The sequence below is a fragment of the Puma concolor genome, chromosome C1 (assembly GCF_028749965.1).
Source record: "Puma concolor isolate L17-30 chromosome C1, mPumCon1.1.hap2, whole genome shotgun sequence".
In the NCBI taxonomy this organism is placed as follows: Eukaryota; Metazoa; Chordata; class Mammalia; order Carnivora; family Felidae; genus Puma; species Puma concolor.
The window spans coordinates 204243901-204257446 of record NC_141674.1 but is presented as its reverse complement, the minus strand read 5'-3'; the positions used below and the strand labels follow the sequence as shown (position 1 = coordinate 204257446).

Genomic DNA, 13546 nt, shown 5'->3' with positions numbered 1-13546 from the left:
ACATGGAGAAGGCAGCACAGCAAGTATTCCGCTGCAAAATTTCAGCTAGTACAAATAATGTTCTTTTATAAAAAGACATAGTAGTCTGGTCATTTGGGAAACTTCTGTGCAATTTATTATATTACTGGTAACTAGGTTCTTCACCTGCAGGTGTGACTTGGCACTAAAAAACAACTGAAAAGTGCTTTTGTGGGGGGAGGGCGGTGCCTGGGTGGCTCAGCCAGTTAAGCTTCTGACTCTCAATTTTGTCTCTTGTCATGATCTCATAGTTCGTGAGTTTGACCCGTGTTGGACTCCACACTCAGTGTGGAGCCTGCTTAGGATTCTCTCTCTCCTCTCTCTCTCAAAATAAATAAGCTTAAAAAAAAAAAGTGCTTTGGGATATACCCTTACAGTTTTTATATAACTAGATGGTTGGGATTTCTGAAAACACTGGGTGAAGAGTTAAAAAGTGATTGTTACTCACTTAGTGCCCAGACCCTGATCACTACATACCATTTGCCAATAAAAAGAACAAAGGAACTAGAGCTCCTTGGAAAATAGTTGGGACAGGAAAAGCATCAGATGAGCCCAGACTATCTCTTATGCTGCAAAAACTAAGGAAACATTCAAAATTTGATAGAGGCATCGTAAGATCACAGAAACAGCTCATATCACACTTAATAGTAAAACACTAGATGCTTTCCCTCTAAGATTGAGAATAAGACAAGGATGCCTACTTTCCTCATTTCTAGTCAACACTGCATTGGAAATTCTAACCAGTGCAATAAGGCAAGAAAAAAAAATTAAGCATATGTAGATTGCAAAGGAAGAAATAAAACTATACTTATTTGCAGGGAACATAATCTTGTACATTGAAAATGCTAAGAAATCTACAAAAAAAACTTCTAAATAAGCAAATTTAGTAAGATAATAGGATACAAGATCAAATACAACAATTGATTTACTTCTATATACTAACAAGTAAAAAATGAAATAAAAGAAACACATCCATTCACAATAGCATTAGAAAAAATAAAATTCTTAAGAATAAACTTAACAACAGGTGCCTGGGTGGCTCACTCAGTTAAGCATCCAGCTCTTGATTTCAGTTCAGGTCACGATCTCAGTCATGAGATCCAGCCCCACATTGTGCTCTGTGCTGAACGTGGAGCATGCTTGGTATTCAGTCTCCCTCTCTCTCTGCCCCTCCCCAACTTGTGCATGCACATGTGTGTGCTCTCTCTCTCAACATAAATGAATATTAAAAAATATAATAATAAACTTAGGACACCTGGGTGGCTCAGTCAGTTAAATGTCCGACTTCAGCTCAGGTCTTAAGCTCACAGTTCATGAGTTCTGGCCCACGTCGGACTCTGTGCTGACAGCTCAGAGCCTGAGCCTGTTTCGGATTCTTTGTCTCCCTCTTTCTCTGCCCCTCCCCTGCTCATGGTGTCTCTCTCCCTCTCAAAAATAAACATTAAAAAAATTTTTTTTTTAAATAAACTTAACAAAAGAAGTACATTGAAAACTACAAAACACTGCCAAGAGATATTTAAAATTAAATAAATGGAGACATATAACATGTTCATAAACTGGAAGACTCAGCATTGTTAAGATGGCGATTCTTCCCAAACTGATCTATGGAGTAAACGCAATTCCTATCAAAATCCCAGCAGGCTTTCCTGGAGAAACTGACAAGCTGATCCTAAAATTTATACAGAAATGAAAAAGACCCAGAACAGCCAAAAACAATCAAAAGAGGGGAAAAAAAAAAGTTGAACTTACACTACCTGATTTAGAAACTTAGTATAAAATTACAGTAATCAAGGCAATGTAAGTATTGGCATAATAAACATACAGATGAATGGAACCAGAGTCCAGAAATAAACCCTTACATTTACGGTCAATTAATTTTCAATAAGGTTGCCTATGCAACTTAATGAGGAAAAGGATAATCTTTAACAAATGACTTTGGAACAGTGGGTATCCATGTACAAAACATGAACTCAGACTCTTACTTTAGACCATAATTGACTCAAAATGGATCATAGAGCTAAATGTAAGAACCAAAACTATAACACTTCCGGTAAAAAACCAGGAGAAAATGTTTATGACCTTGGACAAGCCAAAGATTTATTAGACAGGATACAAAAATCGTGACTGAAAATTTTTAAAGGAAAGTATGGTTAACAGTCCAGCTGTTAGCTGGATTATATCATAATTAAGAACTTAGAAAGGGGCACCTGGGTGGCTCAGTTAATTGTCCAATTCTTGGTTTTGACTCAGGTCATGATCTCACAATTTGTGAGATCGAGCCCCGTGCTGGGCTGTGTGCTGACAGCACAGAGCCTGCCTGGGATTCCCTCTCTCCCTTTCTCGGTCACCCACACTCTCTCTCAAAATAAACATATAAAGTTAAAAAAAAAAAAAGCTACACACACATATATAAAAAAAGAACTTAGAAAAACACTACTGAGAATGAAAAATAAAAATCTACAAACGGGGAGGAAATAGCTGCAACTATAAAGGACTTGTATTCAGAATATACTAAGAATTCTCACAAGATGAAGGGCACCTGGGTTGCTCAGTTGGTTAAGCTTCCGACTCTTGATTTCAGCTCAGATCATGATCTCACAGTTTATAGGATAAAGTCCTGAGTGGGGCTCTGAGCTGACAGGTTGGAACCTGTTTGGGATTCTCCCTCTCCCTCTGCCCTCCTTTGCTCGCTCATGCGTGTGTGCATATGCACTCTTCCTTCCTCTCTCTCAAAATAAATAATAAAAAAAAGGATGAAAACGAACCCAATTAAAAATTTTTTAAATAGGCAATTTTAAAAATAGGCAAAACATCTGGGGGCACCTGGGTAGCTCAATTGGTTGAGTGTCTGGCTCTTTTTTTTAATTTTTTTAATGTTTATTTATTTTTGAGACAGAGACAGAGCACGAGTGGGGGAGGGGCGGAGAGAGAGAGGGAGACACAGAATCTGAAACAGGCTCCAGGCTCTGAGCTGTCAGCACAGAGCCAAATGCGGGGCTTGAAGCCACGAACTGTGAGATCATGACCTGAGCCGAAGTCGGACGCTCAACCGACTAAGCCACCCAGGCGCCCCTAGTGTCTGACTCTCGATTTCAGCTCAGGTCATGATCTCACGGTGAGTTCAAACCCCACATCACACATCAGACTCCAAGCTGAGAGCACGGAGCTTGCTTAGGATTCTCTCTCTCCCTTTCTCTCTGCCCCTGCTTGCACACGCGCGCACACACACACAAACACACACTCTCTCTCTTTCTCTGTCTCTCAAAATAAATAAACTTAAAAAAAAAAAAAGGTTATTACTACTTAAAGGGAAGCTTGGTTGTCCTCAGACCAGGAGGTAGGCAGCGCACAATCAACTTCAATTTTTGTTTGAAATTAGACTGGCAGGAAAGAATTTTACCAGTGAATGATTCCAGCCAATGAAGTAAAACTCACTCATTGCTCCATTACCTGAAGCAGGCTTGACTGGGGATCCATCACTAAGGTGCAAGAACTGAGGTCACATGCCTTAAAGAAGGGCCTCCCCAGTATATAAGTCTTTTCAGTGTAGCCACTGGTAGCCACCTTAATATGAACTAGTCGCCCAGCATACTCTGCTCTAACCTGCCAGGGAATTTGCCAACCCTGGCTTAAAGGGGAATAAGAGGAAGAAGGCAAACACGGGAGCCTGGCAGATAAAGTTCAACAGCACTTTCTCTGGGGCCCATCAACACACCATGCAGGGGGAGGTCTCTGATTTTTAGGGGAGAAATGCTGTTTAAACCTGATTCTAAGCAAAACCTCATTGTCCAACAAAACACAAGGCCTGGTCCTGACTTTAACTGAAAAGCAGCTGCTGTCAGCACCAGTTGAGAAACAAGAACCTAGAGGCTGAGATAAGGACTGGCTAGGGTCGAAGGACAACAGGGACAACATGGGAAGCTTAAAGTTTTTTGTTTTTTCCTATGACCACTGTTACTCAAGAAGGGAACATGTTTTCTGTTAATCTTCTTGAAACTAGATGGGAATGTCAGATTTCAGTAAAGTCGTGCTAAGGACAATGGGAGCAGGGCTGAGATAAGAATGTATCAGTCAGGGGTGCCTGGGTGGCTCAGTCCGCTAAGCATCCAACATCGGCTCAGGTCAGGATCTTGCAGTTTGTGAGTTCCAGCACCAGGCGGTGTCGGGCTCTGTGCTGACAGCTCAGAGCCTGGAGCCTGCTTTGGATTCTTTGTCTCCCTCTCTCTCTGCCCCGTCCCTGCTCATGCTCTGTCTCTGTCTCTCTCTCAAAAATAAACATTCAAAAAAAAAAAAAGAATGCCATCAATCATTTCAATCCTATTCCTCACTTAACCGACTCACCTTTAGAGACCTTGTAGAATCAGAGGCAGTAAATAAGCTTCAAATGCACAAAAAGACTTCAGTAAAAAAAAAACATGCAGGCAGAAGGGGCTAAGTCCCTTTGGTATCCATGCAACACCAACACTCCCAACATGCCCTGTGGCAATGATTTCACCCTGACCTCAGATCTTCACTCCCACTCACTCAATCCACCATCAAGTCTTTCCAGCTTCAAATGTATGCCCTTGGAGCCATCTATTCTCCAATTCTACCATTACCTTAGTCCACACCACTATCACTTCTCACCTGCTGGTTTTCCTGCTTCTAACTCTTATGCCTTCTTTATAATCAATTCTCCAGACTGTGGTCATGGTGCCCTTTTTAAAATGTAGCTTAGGGGGGCGCCTGGGTGGCTCAGTCGGTTGAGCGTCCGACTTCGGCTCAGGTCACGATCTCACGGTCCGTGAGTTCGAGCCCCACGTCAGGCTCTGGGCTGATGGCTCAGAGCCTGGAGCCTGCTTCCGATTCTGTGTCTCCCTCTCTCTCTGCCCCTCCTCCGTTCATGCTCTGTCTCTCTCTGTCCCAAAAATAAATAAACGTTAAAATGTAGCTTAGGGGCGCCTATGTGGCTCGGTCGGTTAAGCGTCCGACCTTGGCTCAGGTCATGATCTCACGGTCCGTGAGTTCGAGCCCCGCGTCGGGCTCTGTGCTGACCGCTCAGAGCCTGGAGCCTGTTTCAGATTCTGTGTCTCCCTCTCTCTCTGCCCCTCCCCTGTTCATGCTCTGTCTCTCTCTGTCTCAAAAACAAATAAACGTTAAAAAAAATTTTTTTTAATAAAAATAAAAAAATAAAATGTAGCTTAAAGCCATCTGGTGGTTCCAAGGCCTACATGATCTGACTCCTGTATCTCTGACCCTATGAGAGCCATTCTTCCTCCTCACTAGGTGTGTTCCCACCTGTGTTCCCAGAGGCTCCACTGTTCTCTCTGAAACACTCAGATCTTTAGAGTTCAGCAAATATCACCACCTCAAAAAGCCTGTCTACGCTGATGCAGTACCCCTGATCCTTCCCTATCACACTACCTCGTTTTAGTCTCACTCCTCCACTAACTGAAATTATTGGATGTGAATATTTCCTTGTAACTGCCTAAAGAAATAGTGGAAAAATAAATAGGAACTGATTTTTTTTTTTAAAGTTTACCAATGGGGTGTGAGACTTACCTATCTTTTCTATCATTTTAATTTCTGTCTATAAAAATGAATCACCTAGTCAAAAACCATATTCCTTATTTTTAAAACAAAAACTTCAATTATTTATGCATTCCTTTGTTGTCTATTTTCCCTTCCAGAATGAAAGCTCTTTGAGAACTGGGACCTTGTTTACATAGTGTTATGACGAGCCCTGGAAATGTAATCGGGGCTCATTAAATATTTGCTGAATACTCAAATGTATCTACAACAGCTAAAACCAGCACAGCCACAAGTGGACGCTCTTCAGGTCACACAGGTGCTCCTACCACCATCTCCTTGTTGCTACTTCTTTACTCAGTGCAGGAACCAGGCCACAGCCACACCCAACTCCTCCCCAGTGCCTTTTCTCCCCATGAAGCCCCCTCCAAAGTCCTCCAAGTTCCTCTTTTATCCCCTCCCTCACATCCAACCAATCTGCTCTTGCAATTTCAACTATTAGTTACAGAAGAGCCACTCTTCAGACCTGACCTCTCTCAAGCTTCATGTCCTCGTCACCAACTGTCTGTTCTACCTTTTCATCATGCATATCCAATCACTTCAATCCAGCTTGTTAAACCAGCCCTGCACACTTGTCCTTCAATTTCTTTCAGTGGAACTTTCTTTCTCTCAGTCACCTAAGAATAAGTCAGTCACCTCAGACTTCATCCTTTCCCTTATTCTCCATGGCCAAACCAGTGATAAAATTTGAGAGATTCTCTTCCTTAGCAGGCTTCATTTCCCCACCCCTACCTCAGTTCTGGACCATTGCAATAACATCCAGACTGAAGTCTGTGTTTCCAGGGCCTGCCCTCCTGAATTCCATCCTCCAGGCAACCTCCAGGTTCACTTTGCTTGATTTTACTTCAATGGGTTACTCCCGATTCAAACATTTTCTAGGAGTCCTCATTAAATACCACAGTAGCCCAACAACCATCCGCATCAGAATAACATGGGGTGCAGATTCCTGAATCCCATCTTCAGAGAGGATTTGGTAGGACCAGGAATCTGTGCTTTTTTTTTTTTTTTAAAGTAGGCTTCACATCCAGCCCAACACAGGGCTTGAACTCACGACCCTGAGATCAAATCCTTGAGCTGAGAGCGCAAGTCGGAGGCTTAACCAACTGAGCCACCCAGGAACCTGCATTTTTAACATTCCAGATGATTCTCACATGAGTCAGTAAATAAAATCCAGATTTCTCAGCTTGGGTTTGAAAGGCTTATTTCCATTTCCTTCTACCTTGAACTGCCGTATGAACTGTGCTGGTCTTAACACTAAACTCCTGGAATAAACCTTCCAAACTTGTCTGCAGGCCTTTACTCCACTAAGCCTCTTCCTTCTGAATCCCTATATTTTATTTACCTTTTCCAGGCACAACTCAAGCCCCACTCTCTCCATAAATATCTCTTGCGTATTTATTCCTCTAACGTGATACTTTGCAAAGGCTACTCTCAACACTGTTCTCTTTTCACCTGGATATATCTCACAAGCTCCATGATGGTCTTCATAGGGAATCCTGGTGTACCTATAACAGACAAATGCAAAGCTAATCTGGCAGAAGGGGGCAGATCACTGCCCTAGTTTGACCTCCTCCTCAGCAATGCCTCCCACATCTCCTCCCCAAACAACCTCACCGGCACTAGGCTCCCTAGAACAAGGTTTCAAAAACCATGGACTTGGGGGTGATGGGTACATTCAATGTCCCTCATACATCCACAAAGCTGTTAAAAATAGGTGAGCCTCAGGGGTGCCTGGGTGGGTCAGTTGGTTGAGCGTCTACCATCGGCTCAGGTCATGATCTCTCAGTCTATGAGTTCGAGCCCCGCGTCGGGCTCTGTGCTGACAGCTCAGAGCCTGGAGCCTGCTTTGGATTCTGTGTCCCCCTCTCTCTCTGCCCCTCCCCACTCATGCTCTGTCTCTGTCTCAGAAATAAATAAACATTAAAAAAAAAAAATAGGTGAGCCTCAGTGGCTCAGTAGGTTAAGCATCCAGCTCTTGATTTTGGCTCAGTTCAAGATCTCACAGTTGATGTCCCCAGCCTGTCTGGGATTCTTTCTCTCCCTCCCTCTCTGCCCTTCCCCTGCACTCTCTCAAAATAAATAAACAAACATTAAAAAAAAAAAGCTGTTAAAAATAAAACAAAAAAACTTGACTAAACGGATAAGAAAGGAGGATAGGGGGCGCCTGCATGGCTCAGCCGGTTAACCAACCGACTTTGGCTCAGATCATGATCTCATAGCTAGTGAGTTCCAGCCCCAGGTCAGGCCCTGTGCTGACAGCTCAGAGCCTGGAGCCTGCTTTGGATTCTGTGTCTCCCTCTCTCTCGGCCCCTCCCCTGATCGCACTCTGTCTCTCTCTCTCAAAAATAAATAAAAACATTAATTAATTTAAAAAATAAAAAGGATACAGAACTGCAAAACATTCTTAAACAAAATGACTTCAAACATCCCTTTCTTTCTGTTTACAGAGCTAGCTTAGCCCAATATCTACCCCCTCCACCCACCCACTTCACCAAACACAGGGCTCTTGCAGTAGATCCCCAACTGCCGTCCGGGGCTGCAGCCTCTGCTCTTCTAGAGCAAGCAGTCTCAGGAAGCACACCAATCTGCTTTGTCATCTTTATCCGGCATCCACAAACTGCCCGTTTCATTCCACCTTCCACGCTTTGAGATGTAATTTTGCCTCAAGTTTCCTCCTTAGTTGAGAGTGAATGATGAGCAACCTACGCTAGAAAATCTATGGCTGTTGTTTCAAACCATCAAGTCTCCAGGGGCCAGGTCCAGACCAACTTGGACAAGGTATCTATTTCTACAGAAAGCAATTATTCATTACCCACTGATCAAATCACTCTCCTATATTACAGAAGTGGGTGTGGCCCTTGGGACCTGCACTTCCCTTTTCCTCCTCCACCTAGGTTGTCTCTCACCGTCACCAGGGGGAACTCAGGACATCAGAAATGGCTCAGAGTCTACAATTCGAAAGCTCTCTAATGAGACTGCTTTAATCGCTCAGTAGATATGTTAGAAGATAGAACTGTCTTATCTGGAACCAAGCTGAATGGGGAGGAATATAGGAATCAGACTCAATTTCTCTTATGAGATAAATCCCAAGCTACGTCTCCCTAAAAAAATGTGGAGGAGCAATGAACTTCTTGAAGGCCTCCTGAGAAAGGAAGGTCAATACCGTAGCCCTATGAGAAGGGAGGGTCAATACCACCAGTTAAGAAAGCCAGCTTTTACAGAACACAGTTCAGTAATGCAAAAGGAGTTGGCCAACCTGAGAGAAAAATCTAGCTTACAGCACCTAGAGCTGAGGGAGGTAAATCTACTAATTACTGAAAAGTGAAAACTGCTGGAGGCTTAACATAATTGGGTGACTAGCTCTCCTAAAGCCTTCGCTTTTATCACCAGAAAGGAACCTCTTCCCTCCTCCTGAGGGTGGACGGTGGTCCTCTGGGGATAGTCCACAGGTTCTGCTGGTGAAACTATTTTCCTAACAAAACTAAGATGGGATTCGCCTTTTTAACTGTGCTGGCCTTCCCACTGACGGTACAAAAGCGATGGTGGGTCAACATTCGGTGCCGGAGCAAGAAGTGAGACAATGGCACGCCAAGTTAGATCCTTCACCACCACACGCTTCCTCACCACACAGTGAAAGAATGCCAGCTTTACCCAAGAATGTCCTTGATGGCAGAGTAAAAATTCTATTAAAGCTCAATTCTGGAGGGCATCTTTTTAATATTCTGTGTGACAAAACAAGAAGCACATATAAAACACCTATGTGATACAGAAGGTGATGGCTACCTCTAACGAAAGCACTGTGCGTATGAATTGCAAAATTTTTCTGTGGAACATCATGCTCACTTGGAAGAATAAATGACACAAAAGCGATGGGTTACTCAGACTTTGGCATTTGGCAAACATTTTCTAGAAAATAAAACAAAGTGAGACTGGCAACTCGAGAAAAAAACAACTGACAGTATTTGTTGCCAATGATAAAATTTGAGCTTCCAAGAGAAAATTAGAATTTTGGCAAAACTATATCTGCCGCCATGAGCTTGACAGCTTCCCAACACTTAACCCATTTTCTGATGAGAGTGTGGTGATATGATTTTTCTGACACTGTTAATAAAATGTGTCAACATTTGGAAGAGCCACGTAACTCAGTGAAACCAGTATTTTCCAGATACCTATCACACAATGCTACAGAATCCTCTCTCGGTAAAAGACGCAGTCAAAATGAGAGACAGACCAATGGATTTTAATGTAACAAAGTATGAAAAGTTCACTGGTATCATTTCAGATACCACACTGTAATAACTTTCATAAAACCATCCCTTGTTAACTTGTGTGTAATACCAAAGAAGAATATCCACAATTATCTGAAAAGGCTATTAAAAATACTCTTCCTTTTCCAACTAAATGTCCATGTGAGGCTGGATTTTCTTAATAATTCAACCAAAACAACAAATCTGACTGAACACAGAAAGAGATATGAAAATCCAGCTGTCTTCTATTAAGCCAGACATTAAAGAGATTTGAAAAAATGTCACTCTTCTACTAATCTTTTTGAAACAATATCATTTTTCATTTTAAAAATTCTACATTAACTTGTAATGGCTTTATTTCTAAATGAATTAATACATATTTCAATTTCTAGTACGGTAACTATCAAGATTATGTATCCCAATTAAAAAATATATTGAAGATCCAAAAGAGCTTTTGTAGTGTATAAAGAAGTCCTAAGAGTAGTAAGTCTGAGCACTCTGGTCTAGAATACCACTGTCTGTCCAGAATACCCCTGAGGGCTCCCAAGGACAAAGTTCTTTGTGGCACCTGGGTGGCTCAGTCGGTTAGGTTAAGCATTCATTTCAGCTGAGGTCATGAACTCAGGGCTGTGAGTTTAAGCCCCACATCGGGCTCTGGGCTGACAGCTCAGAGCCCGGAGTCTGCTTTGGATTCTGTCTCCCTCTTCTTCCCCTCCCTTGCTCGTGCTCTCTCTCAAAAATACATAAATAAACATTTAAAAAATAAATAAAGTTTAATTCTAAAATTTTTCATCACAAGTTTAAACAAGTTTATTCTTCTGTTAAAAGGAGACAGAGGGGCACCTGGATGGTTCAGTAGGTTAGCTTTCCAATTCTTGGCATAGCCTCGGGTCATGACCTCGCAGTTCATGGAATAGAGCTGGGTGCATCGGGCTCTGCGCTGAGAGTAAGACTGCTTGGGATTCTCTCTCTCTCAAAATAAATAAATAAACTTAAAAAAAAAAGGAGGTAGAAACTACTAAACATTTTATAAAAAGAACTAAGTTAACCATAATTGGAATAAGCATTTCATGATTTAATAAAATAATTTTTAGCTATCTTATTGAATAACACACACCTAAATTAAAAGAAATCTCTTTAAAAGCTTTTCATGCAAGTTTGATCCTATAGCTTGAAAAACCCGTGGTCCCAAAAAACATTCTCATCACATTTAACTGTGGGGTTCTTCTGAATTCAGAATATCACAGACTTCACCCTAACACCGATATGTATTAGGGGGAGAGGAAGCCTTCTGGGTTTTCAAAGTAATTTAATCACCAAAGGAGGCCTTCCTGAAATCAGTATTTCCAAATGCTTTGTTTGGCAACCCGAGGTTTTTACACTTGGGATAATACAGGGAAGTGTGAAGGATATAACATCCCTCCCCAGGCCCCCCTCCACCTGCCTTTTCTTGTAAAGTCAGTTTCAGAAGAGTTCATTTGAAAGCTGAGGATCTGGAAATGGATCCTTCTAAAGCTATATACGCAGGTGTATCCCTTGGAAGTCTTGGGCCCCAATTACCCTGCTTGAAAAACCACTGCTCTTGAGGATACTGTTCTCTTTAACAAAACATCCAAGGCCCTTTGTGATCTAACCCCTATTAATTTTCCTTTTCTTATTTGTCACTGGATAGCTACCTCTAAATGCACCTCAGGCCTGTCAAACTATTTCCAGTTCTCTTTTTAGGCCTTGCTGTATTTTCTCTAAAGTTATTTTGTATCTGGAATGTGTTCTCACTTCTTTATTCCCAGAAAACACTTGATAACTTTTCAAGGTTCCATTCCACCAATCAATAAGCAGCTGGTTGCCTTCTGGGCACCAAGGGGGTGGGTTTTATGCAAACAGTGGCTCAATATTTACTGCAAGAAATGAAGGACGGAGGGAACACTGTCCCAAAGGGTCCCCCAGCTATTTGTTGATTGGCTAAACCAACAGATGATGAAGTTGAGGAAGATGTGATCTGGAGTATCTGGGGGAGCAAGGATTACTCAATAAAGGAGGAAGGATTCAAACATTTCCAACATCCAGAAAGAGAATGTGAAGACCAGGGAATGGGGATGGTATAATTTCCCGAGCAAGGCTGGGTTAAATATCTAACGTTCTATCGGAGCACACACCACACAGTATGGCAAATGCTAGTTTACTTGATGAAAATCTCTAGACTACAAGCTCCGCGAAGACATGCCTGCCTTGTTCACCACTACACCTCCCCAGCGCCTTCCACAGTCCCTGGCTCATTAAATATTTGTCGATATTTGTAAAACACTGTTGAATGAATGATTAAATAAAGGGATGGACAAATGAAGAGTTAACGTTTACAGGATCTCAAACCCTATTTGAAACTCTACAGTTTGGGAATAGTATCTCTCTACACCTACTGAAGGTGGGGAACTAAAAAAGTGGATATCCGTGTTCACTTCACCTATGAAGCCTGAGAGGTAGCTTGGGCTCACACACAGGCGAGGAGAATTTAAACCGCAGCGCGGCGGGAAAGAGGAGGCACGGAGGCCCAGGGTGAGGGGATGCTGCAGGGTCCGGGCGCCCAGAGGCGGGGCTGACTAAGTTCATGGGGCGTGGCGGAGGGGGAGAAGGGTCCCCAGGACGCGCGAAGACCCGGCCGGGTGGAAGGCCGCAGCCCCCTCGCCTACCCGGAGATGGAGAGCTGGCGGACAGGAAGCGGGGCTGGGGCGGGAGCCGCCGGAGGGCTTGGGGACCCGCGCGAAAGAACCGGGGCAGAGGGAGGGGCAAGAGAGTCGGGCCGGCGGCGGGTCGTTCCCCCGGCTTCACCGCCACACTCACCTAGCGGACCGAGCTTCGCCCCGGCTCGGCGCCTGCTCCGCGCCGCTTCCTCCCTCGGCCTGCTGGGGCGAGCGGGCGGCCTCAGACGCCCCTAGCAACCACACACCACCACGCGACCCGCGCTCCCAGCCGCCGGCGCCGCGGCCGCCTGCCACGCACTGCGCGCGCCCCCAGCGGACGGACAGAGGGCCTGGAAGGGGCTATCTCGGCAGGGAGGGAGGAGGGCTGGCGCGCGGAATCTCGGGGGTTGTGGGACCTGGGAAGGCCGGCCGTCACCAGCCGCGCGCAAGCGCAGTCGCTTCAGTGCGCGTGAGACCCGGAGAGCAGAACTCTGGGAGTTGTAGTCCCGAGATTGAGTCCCTGAAAGACTATATTCTGGGATTCCAGGATTCTCTCCTTTTCTGGGCCCTGATTCCACCTCACCTCTATGGACTCACTTGGGCCGTGCCTTAATTCGCTCCTCTAAAATCAAGGAATTAAGGCTTTATTGAAGAATTTTCTTATTTCTCAGCAAAAGCCTTTTGAGTTTGACTCCAGTAAAGGACAAGCGGCCACATCCCTTGTTACCCTCCAACCCACTTTCCCCTAACTCCAGTCCACTCGGAGTACTATTACAACCTCCTGCTTTATGAGCTTCAGGTATGAACTTTAGGAAACACTGACTCCAATTCATTATCTCCCTAGGCAAGGCAGACGGTGCCCTAGATGTCCTCAGTCCCAGATGACCCTAGACTTAATGGATCTGAAAATCGAAAGAGAGCTGGAGGGTGAAAAGATCTTCTCTAAACAGTAGGCTACGGAAATAAAGGGAACAATAAAAGGTGAGACTAACCTAATGAAAACAATCTGGACCAGAACAAGGATGCGTAGTAAAT

General features: G+C 43.8%; 1 protein-coding gene across 2 annotated transcripts in view; it reads right to left on the bottom strand.

Annotated features, from left to right (window-relative positions):
* The window catches only part of TTLL4 (tubulin tyrosine ligase like 4), a 37902-nt gene extending 24985 nt beyond the window's left edge, over positions 1-12917 (bottom strand). Inside the window, exon 1 of one of the 2 annotated variants that reach the window (XM_086719656.1) lies at positions 12672-12917. The gene's annotated coding sequence lies outside the window, so the exon portion shown is untranslated. The remainder of the gene's footprint in view (positions 1-12671) is intronic. The other variant, XM_086719655.1, reaches the window with a different exon arrangement.
* Between the last annotated feature and the right edge of the window lie 629 nt (positions 12918-13546).